The sequence below is a fragment of the Choloepus didactylus genome, chromosome 10 (genome assembly GCF_015220235.1).
Source record: "Choloepus didactylus isolate mChoDid1 chromosome 10, mChoDid1.pri, whole genome shotgun sequence".
Classification (NCBI taxonomy): domain Eukaryota; kingdom Metazoa; phylum Chordata; class Mammalia; order Pilosa; family Megalonychidae; genus Choloepus; species Choloepus didactylus.
The window spans coordinates 3,053,494-3,070,061 of NC_051316.1; the positions used below are offsets into that span (position 1 = coordinate 3,053,494).

The 16,568-nt window shown below is 31.8% G+C and overlaps 1 pseudogene; it reads left to right on the forward strand.

The window, feature by feature from the left end:
* The first annotated feature begins 3,807 nt into the window (after positions 1–3,807).
* LOC119505156 lies at positions 3,808–15,998 on the forward strand (annotated as a pseudogene).
* The last annotated feature ends 570 nt before the right edge of the window (positions 15,999–16,568 follow it).

Sequence of the window (16,568 nt, forward strand, 5' to 3'; positions counted from 1 at the left end):
CCTACAACCCACTCCTCATTCCAGAAAATACTACCCAGAGGAAAGAATTTCAAAGGATTTTTACTGTTTTCTTCTATTTTTGCCCATATATTTTCTCACAATAGTTTTTCTTCCCTAATGCTTGATTCCTAAATATTAGATACCATCCCATAGCTCTGACTGCTGTGGATGGGGACCTATCTTTCCTTACATAGTACTACACACAGCTTCCACTCCCCACTCTTCAGACATATTTACAACACACTTTGTGTCTTGGGGAGAATGGTTGACAGCATTTTTCACTCTTCTACTATTTGTTATTAAAATATAAAAATAGAAAGTTTTCCAACACCAAATGAGGAGCACCAGATGATATTTTAGTTGTCATTCCAACATATATATCTTATTATTATTATTATTGTATCTCTGAAGAAGATTTTTGGGATCTTCTCTTTGTACTTGATATTGAGAATTTTAAAGAAAATATTTTTCAAGAAATATTTTCAAGAAAATATTTATCAAAATATTTTTCATTAGTTTTTCTGCATTCTTTGCATGCTGTTGCAATATGAAGAATATTTCTGTTACAAGAAACTGTTTTTCTTTGATAATATTAATTCCATTATTCTTTTGCTATATGCATTTCTAGGAACTCACATGAGTTTATGTTATGAACATTCATAGGCATATGTTTTATTAATTTTTGAATTATCTTTTTTAAACACCAATATTACTATGTTTTTGTTATATTCTATTCTTCCATGAGATTTTGTCAATTTTTGCTTTTGAAATCTTCATTAAATCTTCCATTTAAATTATTATATTTTTAATTTCCAAAAGTTCTTTAACATTAAATAACACATCATTTATTCAACAACTGATTTTTGCATTGTGGATTTAATGACAAATCACACTTTTCAAAATATGAATATTCAAATATTTTTCTCTTTTTTTCCCATTTATAACTCATTATATAATTTGGTGAATGGGTGTATGTGCATATGATTGTGTGTGCATATGCACACTCATATGTACACTAATATGGCTCTCCCTCTTTCAATTTGGAGACTTTCTCAAAATCTAGTGACATTTCCCTGTAGCACAATATTTAAGTCAAGAACACCAACACTTTATAGACATACTGTTCAGAGATTCTCTAATGATGGTCTCCAATATGGAGGAGATTTCTCTCACATTCCATCTAGAAGACTTTCAGGATGCTATCTCATTATCTCCATTTTAGTGTTTGACAGTTCCTCCATCCAAATTCTTACTACAAAATATCCTAAACTCCTTCATTCCCTCATTGTCTCTTCTACTCTCTCTCATATCCTTTCTCCATTCCTCCTTCTCTTCCTCTCTCCCTCTTCCCATCTCTTGTCTCTTTCACTTCTTATTTGTAACATATTTATCATTACAACAAGCAAGTTGAGTTTCAAAAGGGAGAGATATTAAGTATGTATGTTTTAATTCCCACACTTGCCTTCAGTTGGACTGTGTAAATGGTACTTGTTCTTCAGCATAAACTAATAGTCTGCTGCAGTTTTAGAGATAAGTCTTACAACATAAATAAGAAAGACAAAATGATCCTTGTGGTCATGAAATTTTATTCATAACATGGTTCTCTAATTTATGCTTTTATACTGTCTTCTACACAATCCTCACTCTCATGATCACCCTTGTCTTCAACAGCCCAATAAAAATGGAGATGATGGGGTCCTGAGAATGGTGATTCAGAGAAGCTGCTCTGGGAAGGTGTACACACATTTTCTCCATATGTCCTCAAGCCTCAAGTGCTTGTCTTTTTAACAGTGTATGTGATTAAGAAAAATATTATCCTAGCTCAAGGAAAGGGAATTATATAAGATGATTTAAAATATTAAGGGATTACAAAATAATTTGATATTATAAGGTCATGATTTTGTTTCTTTTTGGTGATACTTTTCATAAATATAAAGAATATGTATAGTCCACTAAGAACTTTTAAATTAGAAGGCTCATTTAATATATAGAACTGTAAATGGAAACTGCATAACTTGAAGTTAAACCTCCAGAATAACAATTCTACTATATTTATTTTGTGATATGATTAAATTAGGACAACAGAATGATAAATATTTTAGGATATATGGATGAACTTTGAAAGCAGAAGAATCAGGTTTGTTATAGCTTACTCTAATGGTTGTGTGTTGTTTCTTGTTTTCCCAATATTCAAAGGAACTCACAAATATTGATATCTATTTCAGAAATTTGAAAGCCTTACACCGCTATGGAGGAAATGCAACAAGTTTATAACTTTCATTAAAGAATAATTATGTAGGTGAATCCTAGTTAATTGAATTATTAACAATTCTACTTTTGTTTAATTAATTAAGGTGGGAGATTCCAACTGGGCTATAAAGGAATGAAAGACTGCTTTATAAGATGATTTTTAGAATTTACAGTCTAATGAGCACATGACAGACTAACCAATCCAGTCTTCAATCATTCCCCAGGACACATTCAAATTTATATTTATATCTCAAGTAAACATGGGACAATTATATGGAATAATGTGTCATGGGAAATTTATTCTCAACTCACAAATCTAATAATTCTATTGAACAATTTTAGGGAGTAGAGAATAAACTTATCTGGAGCAGTATTTTAATAAATAAATCTGATCAATTCCCCCCTTATTTCTGGTAGCATACTATCTTACATGTATACTCTAGTGGAGGTGGCATTGCTGTCCAGTAGATAATAATGGTGATATAAATTTCTTTGTCTAAAAGGAGGTGGGAAGAAGAAAGAATGAACATTTCAGGAAAAGCCTGGATTTGTTAATCCAGGAGAGTCACAGTATTTGCATTTAAAATAAAGATTTTTCCAGACTATCAGATTCACATTTTGAAGAGATGATAGGAATGTGGATGTTTATATACTAATGCCAAATTAAAATAGAGTTTTCACATGTAGTTGCTGATTAAAAACTTGTTTTATGGGATATCAAATGATCGATAGTTGCTTTCCTCCTAGTTTAAATGAAGCACACATTTTTTTACAACAAGGAATTACATGATAATATAACACTGATGTGGTAGAGGTAAATATTTCTTGCTTTTGGGTGATTTAGCTCATCTCCCTTAACTTACTAGACTTTCACATTTGGATTAAAAAAAGGAACAGATACTGCTGCTAAATATTCATGAGAAATTATATATTGAGCACTTACTACATGGGAGAGAAAAAGACTGAGGAATCATACAAAATGGTGAACCAATATGGTAAATGGAAATCTACCTAACTTATTTTCTTTCATTGCAACAAATCCAATTAATCACATAATCTTCTTAACCTTGTCAACTGAACATTTTAGGAATTTTCTCTTTTCCTCAATATCTGTAATCATAGTCTTACATCAGGTCCTACTTCTTTCTTTTCTACACTTTTCTCTCTTAGGGGTTTGCATCTGAATTTACATGGGATTTGGAGCCTGATGTTATCAGTATGAGTCATTAACTGTAAGCACAGAAACAAATTCTGTAAAGTATAAGCAGGAAAGTTTTATACTGAAAGAGATTGAGTGGCTAGAATCTCCAGAAGTACATGTGAGTAAGGTTTGAAGATTTTACAATGCTGAGCAATGCCCAATATGCCTGAGAATGTGTCATGAGAAGCCTCCAATGTTGCCATCTTTGAAACCAGTTACAGCTCTCAGAACATCATGATTTTCACCCATGGAAAATGAATGAATTTAATGTTTCATCCATGTTTCCTTACTGGTTGCAAATATGCCCTGCTTCTTGACTAACCATCTTCACCTCAAAAGTAAAGTCCTGGGTCACAATGTCAAATTCAGAGTCTGGAGTGGATGCTTTAATGGTAGCTCTGAGTCACATAGACAAGTGAGTATTCAAGTTCTATAATAGATATTGAAACTTTTCCATTCTAAGATACTTCTGAAGAGTGGTCAGATTCAAAAAGTATAGGAAATGTCCTCTAGCTTTTCTTTTCAATCCACCATTACAGATGAGCTACAGGAATACATGAGGAATTAGTTTTAGAAAGTATAGATTAGGAAATAGACAAGTGGGATGGAAAATTAGAAATCACTGGACTTATATATTACCCAATTAAGCCACAAGGGCTATATATGTCTCTAATTGGATAGAAACTATGGCTGATGGAAGAGAAAAATTGTTGTCATGAAGGAATTCATGGAACTACTAGGTAAGTACCCTGGGGTCCTTGTGACCAAGTGTGACCCATAGCTGGTTTAAAAGGCCATCCCTTCACTTTGATAATGGACACATTTGACAGCAAATATGTGCATTAATCTGAGTGCTCTCACCCTCTCTTTATCATCCCAAAGTCCCTCCATTTTTCATATTACAATGGAATCAAGCCTTCCTGGTTAGGTTCCCAACAGCAGTTTCCATCTGTTTTCACAAGCTAGTGGAATCTAGAGATGAATGTGTTACCATAAATGTAGTCTCCCAAGAGAAATCTCTCATTTTTTCTTTCTCTCTGAATGCACACTGGCTCCTGGGGTTATTTAAGATAAAATTTAGTGGTATAATTTTCCTTAGTTATAAAATTCTAAATGAATTGTAACCTGATAAAATTTCTAAGTGATACAACTCCTTATTGATACAATCCCTTAGTGATACAATCCCTTAGTGAGCCATTTCCACATCTCTAGGATCATATGCTTGCACTCCTCACCTAAAAATGTATATCCACTTCACACTAAATTGAATCATTCTGAATAAATGATGACAAGTTCAGCCCTTTATTATAATGTTAAGTTATGTTAGTCCAGGAGACATTACACACTCTCTTCACATGAAGTTATTTTACAAGATAGTTCATATTCTCACATTTATCAGACCATCTCCATAAGGAAGCATCCCTAATCTCCACCCACTGGATCCTTCATCTCTGCTTTTATAGATGACAATCATTCCTAACATCAAAACATATCATCACACAATCTTGAAACCATCTACCATCAAAACAATTCTTTCCTGGAACATTACATTTTAATTATAATTTTCTTAGTCTTTCAAAATATTTGCTCCTCAAGGCAGATTTTGTCTGTTCTTTGACCATTGAATCTCCACATAATTAGAATCAGCTTGCTAAGTGTCCACCAGAAAAAAAATTGGGATTTGTGGAAGAAGTGAAATCTTTTCTGAATAAACTCTTATCATCAATTAACAAAATATATCTCAACCAATATACATGAATTTATGAAGGGAAGAAAACCATCTATATCTGATTAATGTATAAAGGAGAATATTTTTCTTTTATAATTTCATGAATCCTTTACAAAAATTGTTGGAAATATGTGTTTGCTGCCTGAATCTTCCATCATTGTGTCACAGGATTTTTTCTTCAAAATCAGTAAATTTGATTATTTATTTAAGAAGTAGTGTAATTTAATAAAAAATTCTGTTAGACTGATCACAAAACTCTTATTTATATATACAACTCAAATGTTCTTCATACTCTCTTACTTCATGAGACAGCAAATGCCAGTGCCATGTACCTACACAATACTTTTGTGTCTCTGGGAAAGGTATGCAGCTCTTAATTCTCAAGTCCTTCCACTGGATCTTGGGGAGAAGTGGCATATTTCAGAATCCCTTTATTCCCTGGGTTTGTGGGGTTGGATAGGACTGGTAGGTGTTTACTCAATACCTATCTCATTAAATGCACACTCATCTTGACCTCTTTACTCTCTTGTGGCTGCCTCATACATTGGTCTTTGTGGGTCCCCTGAGGATGATTTTGCTCTGAAATCCAGACCACAGGTTTCTCAGTTTAAAATCTCCAAGTCCAGCTTGCTACACCTCTGTTCATAACACAAATAAGCAGTGTCCAAAATTATTTATTTTCTTAAAGCAATTTTCTCAAAGCTCCATTTTCTGCCCCATGGTAAGTAAGGGTCTTGCTTTCTCTTTCATCACAAGTGTTTTTTGAATTTTAAAGTTGACATAAAGTTGTCTTGAATATGCTAGGTATGAGTTATGGTTGTAAATTCAAAGGGAGTTTTTGGTTTTGTTTATTTAATCTTAATATGGAAATACAAACATCAAAGGTCAGATGTTTTCAAAATCGGTGCACTCTGACTTAGAGTAATTGCCTTTGTTGGGAATTTTTAAAATTCAAATATTTTCAAAACCATTTAAAAACAAAAACTTGTAAACTGACCCAAAATTATTCCACCCTAAGTGGCACATGTAATTAATTCTGTAGACTGTAATTCTGTTACTGTAGACTATGATAAATCTAAAAATATTTAAGTCATTCTCTGAACACATGCAAAAGACAATATTGCATATTTTCTAAACATTACTTACCAATGTGACTGATATTATAATTTTCATTACCTATTTTTATATCAATTTTTGTAATAATTTAAGACATTTCCAACAAAAGATTGAAAATATGTAATACCTAAAGTAATTATTACTCCCAAATTTTGTAATATTTTATGAATTTAGGCCAACTAATATATGCATGCACAAATGTGTTTCTTTCCTCCACTGAATTGACCTTTAACGTGTGAGAGAACAACCAGAAAAAATATCAGAATTCCTCAACAGCATTGACTTGAGGTCATCCTGTGTTATTAGTGACTTACACTACATTTCCCAAGTCTCACTGGGCATTCTCAAGGGATCAGAAAACAAGTAACAAGAGCTCCAGTTAAAGAGCCCTGGAATCCTGGAGGCTGCTGAGTCTCCATGATGGTAACTAAAGTGTCAAGTGCTGGCATGAGAGATGAATATGTAATTTTGTTAGAAAATTACCAAATAATTTAACTCAGTGAAGGACTTCATGTGTTGACTATGGGACAACTGTCAGCTGAACAAGGCAGTGAATTTGAAAAGTGCAAAGATAATAAAAGGTACTAAACCTAATTTAATCATATGTATATGTGTATTCATCATATAAGTAAATAGATGCTTCTGCAAGTGTGTTAAAGAACTTTAGTTAGAATGAATGAAAATATATTGTTTATACTTTGGGGAGATGAGGAGTTGATATTCAGAAATCTCACTAATAAGACAACTTCAAAAAATTTTATTTGATGAAAGGGGAATAAAATAGAAATGTATGTATAATATTTACATATTTATATATGCATATACATATATAGAATTTGGAAAAAATATAATTAAAATTATATTTATGAAAATATGAATTTTAATGTATATCATTAAAATTCAAAATGCATGGGTTGCAAGGCTGCTTGTATGCTTTTTAATACATAAATCTCTTCTTAAACCTAAAACACAAGTTATACTATTCTGGAAAGAATTAGTATGATTGTGAATAATCAACTCTGAAATGATGATGAAATTTACTGAAATTGAAAATCCAGTCAAATGTTTTTTATCTTTGAGTGACTTACCTCAATTTATAGCTACTAAGACTCAAGCTTATCCTTAAAGTTAACCTATTTATGGAAATATGGTCACTTGAAAATAAATAATATATGATAGAATATATAATAAAAGTTTATATGAACTAAAATGAAACCAGAAATGAAAGAATAAATTTGTCTAAAAGTCTAAAGATAACTTTGTATGAAAAAAATTATTAAGCATTTATTTGATGCTTAAATAAAATTAACACAAATTTATTTAAGGATAACTAGGATTGGTTAAGGAAGTAAGGCTACATTGTTTCTAGAGCCTGTAATAGAAGTTCTGAGAAGGGGAAAAGAGTGCAGACAAGTTGAGAATGTTGTAATATGGCATGAGTAACATGAAGAGTATACTTCAGGAATACAAGTGATTTCATGCAGGTGTGTGATTTGATCATATTGGTGTTAGCTTCATTGTATTAAAACTTTTGGCTGTGTGGATCAGTGTCATAATTTAAATGATTCTGGATTTAATATGGCCAGGTTAGAAATGGATGGCATAAGCCATTTAAAAGTTGGTGAAGTTTAAAAATAGAAGACATGAAGTGGAGTTCTAGGGCAGTCACTACATTATTGCACACAGTTCAGAAGTAATCCTTGAGTATGAACTTTAGACAAGAGAATTGGTTTGTGAACTAATTCATAAATGTATTATTTGGATTTAAAAAGAGGTAAGCATCATTAGAAGAGAGACAGAGGGTCAAATTACAATCACTTTTTAATGAGTCACCCAGGATGTATCTTCAGGGGAGTATTTCCTATTTTCCATTACATTTTCATTTTTCTTCCATAGAAAGAAGAGTGGTTATGCAGTGTCCTGTGTTGTCTTATTACTGTTTCTTACCATTGTCAGTCTTTTATGAATTATCTCTAATTAAATATCTGCTGATAATGTCTATATGAAATTATAAAATGGACCTTACAGTAAAGTTAAATTATAAAATTTTGTGTCAAAGAGGAAATGAAATATTTCTTAAAAATAAAAAACACCTCTGGAAATAATGCAGAAAATCATAGGATTTGAGAATGTGTTTTGGTTTTTTACAATTATGTTTTCTTTTTCCCTTACACAAACTGTGAAAATTGGTAGTGATTCATCTTTTAAATTTACACCTTATTTTTTTCTTCCTGTATACATCACTAAACTTCAGGGTAATGATAATACTTCTTCTGGTAAATTGGTGGAGCTTTTATGCTAATCAAAAGTGAGTAGTATATGAGAAAAAAATTAATAGTTTTATTCACATACCATACAATCAATCAAAAGTATACAATGAATTGTTATATGAGAAATTTTGAAAACTGTATCATAGTAGTCTTATGGATGACTAGCATGTGAACAAAAATGATCAAATTCATTGATGGCAGAAATGATGATGAAGATGATAAAATTTGCAGCTATGATTCAATGATGATTTCTACCCAGGCTTTCACTAAAAATCCACTATATATTATCTCATACATATCTTGCAAACATCCTTATTTTCCTTGTAGCTGTTCTATTTATAAGCTAAAATCTCAAAGAGATAAATTTACTAATCCACATTTACATATCTTGCAAATTTCAGAGCCATAATAATTAGATCTAGTTTTGATCTAAAACATTTGGTAGTCTATTTGCACAATGAAGTAGAATACATCCATCTCATTATGAATCAAAATTCTAAGGTGATATTCTAGAAATCAGTTTCTATCTATCAAAATCACCATCTATATATTTATCTATTCACCTCGCTATTAATACTGATTCACCACATGGAGGTATATAATGTATAAACACACAAACATGCACACACACAAAAATATTCACTGATTAGTCTAGACCTCTTTCTACTTTAACAATTTTATTGTACTTAATCTCTATGTCATTTTATATATTTGTATGTGCTTTGTTTGTGTTAAATAAGTTCAATTCCTTAGCCAGTAAGTTATTAATTATTATGCATTTTTGCTTCTTCTCTAATTGTATTGTTTTTGAAACTTTTGTTGTAGTGAGGAATCACATGCAAGGATACTGGCAAAACTGAGCTTTGTCTAACTTCAGAATGCACTGTTGAATAATCTAAATCTGATTTGAAGAAAGTCATTTTACAATACAGTAAATGCTAGACATCTGATGGTAATGAAAAAGAGTTCTTGTTTACAGATATGCAGGTTCATATATGGTCAGACACACTTAGGGAACTAAGGTTGACTTTCTAGGGCCAATGAACACAAAGCCCTCCCAGGAAAACTGAACTTGTACATGACATACAGAGTTTCACAGCTTTAAAGGTGAATAAGGAGGTTCACTTTCAAAAGACCTATATTCTTAGGATACTCTGGAGACCTTCAGAAAAGAGGAATTGATGAGAATTTATGTGAAACTAGGTGGGGAGTTTCTTGAGCTTTTAAAGACTTGAGCTTCTTTAAGACTTTTAAATATCCAGTTTGAGATTCCATAAAATTTCCAGCAAAAGAAAATTAGTGAGGTTATTTGTAAACTTCATAGTCTTGCTTGCCATGTAAATGATCAAGCCAAACCCAAAGACAGGAGACTTTTTTTGTGATCAAGAATGATAGTTCTATGAGATTACTTTTTATCAACACTGAGGTGAGTGTATGAAAAGACACATGCTTCAGAGGAAAACAACTCATTTTCTACACTCCTACAGGGTATCTATTTCTCTAGGTCACTTTATGGTGCTGAATAACTAATTTCACAGGTCTGATATTCATTTTATTTCATCTTATATCAATGTGACTATGTTTTAAAAATCTATACATTTTGTAATCAATGTAAATATATAATATAAATATATTACTTAAATATATTCAGTTCAGTTTAAATTTCAACACTGAATTAGACTCCAAGGAAAAATGTCTATACAAGAAAGGGCATTCTTTATTTTTATGAAAGCAATATATAATTCATTTTGACAGTTGGGTAGCAGTTGAAGGATATTCCTCACCATACATAAATAAGAATGTTTACAACCTGAATTACAGAGATGAGAGTGTGTTTGTTCCTGTGTAGACAATATCTCCTAGGTAGGGAAGCTTTGGAATTGGAAACAATGCAAGAATTGAATTTCATTTAGAGGCACCAAGAAACCATTTTTCTATGATGATGTGTGTGTTATCTTCTGCAATTCATGAAAGTTGGTTTCTTGCAAAGAATGGGTGAGAATATGACAAAGCCAGGAGACATGAGAAATAGGGGTAAAAGATGAAAATCTTGCATTTTAAACAATAAAACAATTTATTATGATAGAAAGTCACTATTCATTTTATATTCTCACTGCCTATAACCTATAGAGAATCTCTATTTTATTAGCTTTATTTTTATGTGCTTTACTTTTTTTTCTTTCTTTTAATAGTTTTGGGAGGTTAAAGAGTTAAACACCATAATTTCAGAAAAATTTCAAAATATTTGCAGGCAAATAAATATAGGACATTCATTCAGATAAAAATTTAATATGTAATTATATATAAGACTTACTATCTTGGATCTATGGAAAATCACTTAAAATTGCTGAATCCATGATTTCAAGATATCAGTGATGATTTCAAATTCAACAGCTTATGGAAAGGATTTAATTCAGTTTAATCTTAGAACAAATACTGAAACATATCAAGTGCCACCCAGTAGAAATGGTCAATGAAAGTGTATACTTCTATCTATCTTTTGAAGTTTCACCTACCCAACATTTAAACACTTTTAGGACCTTTAGGAGTTTTCTACTTGTTCTTCTCTCCTGGGTATAATATCATAAATGCTGATGCCAAAATCAAAAAGTTTTTAGGGGAGAAATAAAAATCAAAATGTGAAATTTATTCATAGGTTTAAATAAGTTATTTATTGTTATTTCAGTAGATAAAATCAAAAAGGACAAAAATGGATTATGTGGATTTATTTTATATGAGAAAAAATAACACTTTCTTTTCCAGCTTTGCAAAAGATATTCTTTGCAGCTGCTTCCTTATCTATGATGCATAGCTCTCCATTAAATTATATCACACAGCAGGATATTAGTACAAAAGAACAGCAAGACATGGATAATCAAAGTCCTCATTGACAGTTTTTAGTTTCCTACCTGCTAAAACTAAGAACATACAATGGGTTGGCTTAAACAATGGGAATATATTAGCTTACAGTTTTAAGGCTAGGAGAAGTCCAAAACTGAGGTCCAGCAAGATGATGCTTTCTCTGACAAGACTATTGCATTCTGGAGCTTGCTGCAGGTAATCCTTTGTCATTGGCTTTTCTGTTATATGGCAGTGAACATGGTTGTATCTTCTCCTTTGTCTCCCCATGTCCATTGACTTACAGATTCTGACTGATCTGTGAAGCTTCTTTCTGTTTGACTTTCACTATGCTTATAAAGGACTCCAGTTATCTGGATTAAAGGCCAACCTGAATCAGTTGGTTCACACCTTATCTGAAGTTACATCTTTAAGAGATCTTTTTTATAGTGGATCCACACCAACCAGAAAGACCAGGAGCATGTCAAACCTGGGTACACAATTCAACCTTCCAAAGAATTCATAAGACACAGCATCAAATAACAGATCTGATTTGCTATTCATTATTTCTCTTCCATGATTCTTTTTCTTCATCTTGAAATTAGGATATTAACTACATCATGGAAACTTCTTCATAGATAGTCTTATGCAAAACACAAATATAGGAGTGATTGTATAGAAATTGCATTGATCTTTACAATTTTTACATTGTCTACCTTGTCAATATTTTAAAATACAAATTAAGTATCTTCTGATATAAATCTAATATTCTTTTCTCCAGTTGAATCCAACTGACATTTAAGAAAACATTTGTTCTCTGGACATTGGCTTTGGAATTTGTCAGAGGTCACACAATAATTATCAGTTGATTCCATACAAGCTCAGTACTCTGAGATTAAGGTTCTTATAGTTTAATTAGAGAGTCACATCTGGAATAACTTAACTACTTTTAAATTCATAACTGTGACATTACTTTTTAAATTTTTCTTATACATTTGCATTTTAGCATCCTAATTTTTCAGCCTCTTCCTTCCACTATTTCCTGAATGTTGTAACATGTTCTTCTGACCTCCAGAGTTTTAAATAGTTGTTTCAGAGAGTTGCTGCCTAGTTAATTGTTTTTTTAGGTGGGAGGACTGAATTCTGAAGCTTCCTCCACAAATATCTCCCACAATCCTCTGTGACACAATTTTTTAAATCACTGTATGTTTATTCAAGTATTGCATAAACATGACACCAATAGCTCTCACAAGGAAAATTGATGGACCCATAACCCATTCATCCTTACCCCAAAATATACTCTTCTGAGAAAATGGCTAAAATATTTTATCATTTTCTCTATATTTTACCCCTATAATTTCAAACAGTAGGCTTTTTTTTCCTGATTCTTCATTTCTAAATCACTATTACCTTCCTATGATTCAGATAACTGTGGTTGGGGACCTGTCCCTTCCTCCAATCACCACCTCCATACATTTCTCTTAGTTGCATTCACTTTTTGTCTTGAGAGGAATGTTTGTCAACATTTCTCTTTCTAAATTTTACTAGTAATATAAAATATAAGGTTATTATATATCCTGATATTTTAGTTGCTCTTATAAAGAAATATATTTCTTCTCATTATTTTTGTCATTATTTTTCTCAAGATGCATTCAGTATTTTCTTTTTATACATGATATTGAGATTTTCAAGAAAATATTTCAAGAAGACCTTTAGAATTTTCAATAAAATATGTCAATAAAATATTTTTCATTTTTTTGTGTGTTTTTGCTTGATGTTTGAGTATGGTGGCCCAGATATTTTAGTTCTGACAAAATGTCTTTGATAATTTCAATCATTTATTATTTTGCTGTATCTATATTTTAGGAATGTCTGTAAGCATATGCTTGTCCTGGTATATTGGTTCTCAAGTTTCTTATGTTTCTTAAATAATTATTTTTTTTATATTTTGGCATGTTTTGTATTTTGTTTTTTTCTGGTAGAATTGCTCCACTTTATCTTTTGAAAATTTTAGTTGATTTTTTTTGCTAGGCATTTTATTTTGTATTTCCAAGAGCATTTTATTGTTTTCTGGAACTTCATTTTATATATCATATGAGTTTTGTGTTGTGAGTTTTGTAACTTCTAATGCTTCTCTGAAGAAATTTATTCTCTTTTACATATACCTACTCATTCTGCATTTTTCTGATCCATTTTATATAAGTTTACATACAATGTCTGAGTATGTCTGCATGCACAAATGTGTGGATTTCCACTTCTTTCATCATGGAGACACCCTCAAAATTCTGGTGACTTTTGTTTCCAGAATAATATGAAAGACTGAAGCACTATAGCCCTTTTTGGGCATAGTATACTGAGTTTATCAAGAGATGTTCTTCCCTCTGGAGGGGAGTCATCTCCTGCAGATCCATCCAGGCTATTGCCTTAAGTCTATTTAAGTGTGATAGCATCACTATCCAAATTCCTTCTTTCAAAATTTCCTGAAATATTTCATCTATCACTGTCTTCTTCCCTGTTCCCATTTTCTCTGTTTCTCTTTTCCTCCTATCTCACTCATTATCTATGCCTTTTAATTTTAAAATGTATAATATATTTAGATTTTATCAACATGATATTTGGGTTTTAAGAAGGAAAGAAAATATCATCTCCCCAAATGCTTGAAATTGGAAATGTCTTTAAATGAAAGAAGACATTGGAGATAAAAGGAGAGAAAGTAAGAAAAAGATACCCTATATCAGTGTATAAAGTTACCTAAGCATTAGTGAAGTGGACAAACTACAATTTCTCTTTTGGAAGAAATGGATCATAATCATGGAATGTACAATGCACATAGCATATAGACTTTCTGATAATTGGCCTGCATTAACAGAACATACAGGAATTTGGTGAGGAGTTAGAAGAAAATGCACAGGGAATAAAGCTGGAAATTGAGAATATGAATAAAATGGCTGTGTATGTGATACTTGGCAAAAACAATTCACTTTAGATTCTTGAACAGAAAAGCCAAACTGATAACAGACTTCTAGGAAGTTTGATATGGCGTTATTTTGCAAAAAGCACTCAGGAAGGAAATACACTTCTCACCATGAGTGGAGAGGTTGCTGCAGTTTCAGAGGTAATTTTTACAGAATGTATATGGAGAAAAAAACATCATCTACACAAAAAATTAACATAAAAATATTTCATTATAAGGATGTAAAATATATGCACTTATATTGATTTTTGATGCATATATTTTCATTTTAATGTCTGTACTTGATCTCTGAATTTATGTAGGACAATAAAACATCAATAACTTGCTATTGTTATAGAAATGTATTTTTCTTATAATTTCACAGATCCCTTTCAAAATATTTTTGTCATAAGTTCATACCTCCTCAAATTGTATGTATGTGTCAGGAAATAGGTTTTCTGTTAACAAAATAGATCATTTTATCTCCTGTTAGGAATGATAAAATTCTAAAATTAATCATTGTGTGATTAACAAAGGAATTAAAGATCAGTTAATGATTTATACATAACTTATTTAACATTTAGGAAAGTGCAGTTGATTTTCCATTGGAATATTATAATCATCTTATTGGAGTTGTTTCCAGCAACAAGAACTGGTCTCTTCCTCTTCACTTTCATCATTTTCATTTTCCTAATGGCTCTGATTGGCAACTTCTCTATGATCCTCTTCATCTTCCTGGACATCCATATCCACACTCCCATGAATTTCCTACTTAGTCAACTCTCCCTCATGGAGCTGAATTACATCTCCACCTTTTCCCCAAAGATGGCTTACAGTCATCTGTTTGGAAACAAGTCTATCTCCTTCATTGGATACATGATTCAGAGTTTCTTCTTCATGAATTTAGCTGGTGCAGAAGGTCTTCTCTTTTCATTTATGGCCTATGACCATTACATAGCTATCTGATATCCTTTCCACTATCCCATTTGTATGAGCAAACAAGAAGGTGTGCTGATGATCACAGGATCTTGGATCATGTGTTCTCTCATTGCCTGTGCCCACACTGCATAGGCACTCCACATCCTGTATTGCAATCATACAGGTCCATCAATTGTTTCTTTTGTGATATATCAGCCATGCTGACTCTGGCATGCATGGACACTTGGGTCAACGAGTACACAGTGTTTGTGAGCATGACCCTCTTCCACGTGCTTTCTTTTATTGGCATTGCATGTTCCTATGGCCAAGTTCTCCTTGGTGTTCAACACATGCAGTCAACAGTTGGGAAGAAGAGGGCCTGTTTGACATGTAGTACCCAACTCATTGTGGTGGTATTATACTATGCATGCTTTGCTAACTCGTATCTACACCCTAAATCTGTTCACTTTCTAACAGAGGACACTTAAGGTTATGACTGTCTTCTACACCATCCTCACCCATATGCTCAACACTGTCATCTACAGCCTGTGAAACAGAGATGTGATGGGAGCCCTGAAGAATGATTCATATAAAATCTTCTTTGTGAAGATGTGGACAAAGATTCTGGCCCTAGTTCCAAAGTATCAGGTACTCATTCATTCAACAGATTATGTAATTAAGAAAAATATTGCAGTTGCTTTGAAGAGAGAGAATAATTTTTAAAGGACTTAAAAATTAACTCTTAAAACATAGTTTTATATTCCCAAACCATAATTTTATTTTTATAATGATATTTTCTGTAAATATAAAGGGAAAATAATTTCCATTAAAACATGAGCAAAATGATGCCTATATTAGTATGTAGAAATGAAACTGGAAACTGCCTAAATTGAAATTATCCTTCAGCACAATGGTACTACTATATTTGTTATCTCCTGACATGATTAAATTAATACAACAGAACAATAAATATTTTAGGATGGATTGGATCTATTAAAAGAAAAAGAAACTTTGACTTTTTTCTCTTATATTTTACCCTTAACAGTTGTGTACTGATTATTCCTTTTCCTGACATTCAAAAGAACTATATTATAAAGAGATAATGCAGAGAAGTCTTCTGGAATTTAGAAGACCTTACACCATTATGGAGGAAATACAACAAATTTATATCTTCCATGATATAGGTTCTGGATGAATATGGATAAATCCCAAGGAAATGATTTATTAATTTCCTTAAACCAGATTCAAAAATTAGGCTAAGCAGACTACAAATGTGCTATATAAGAATGACAT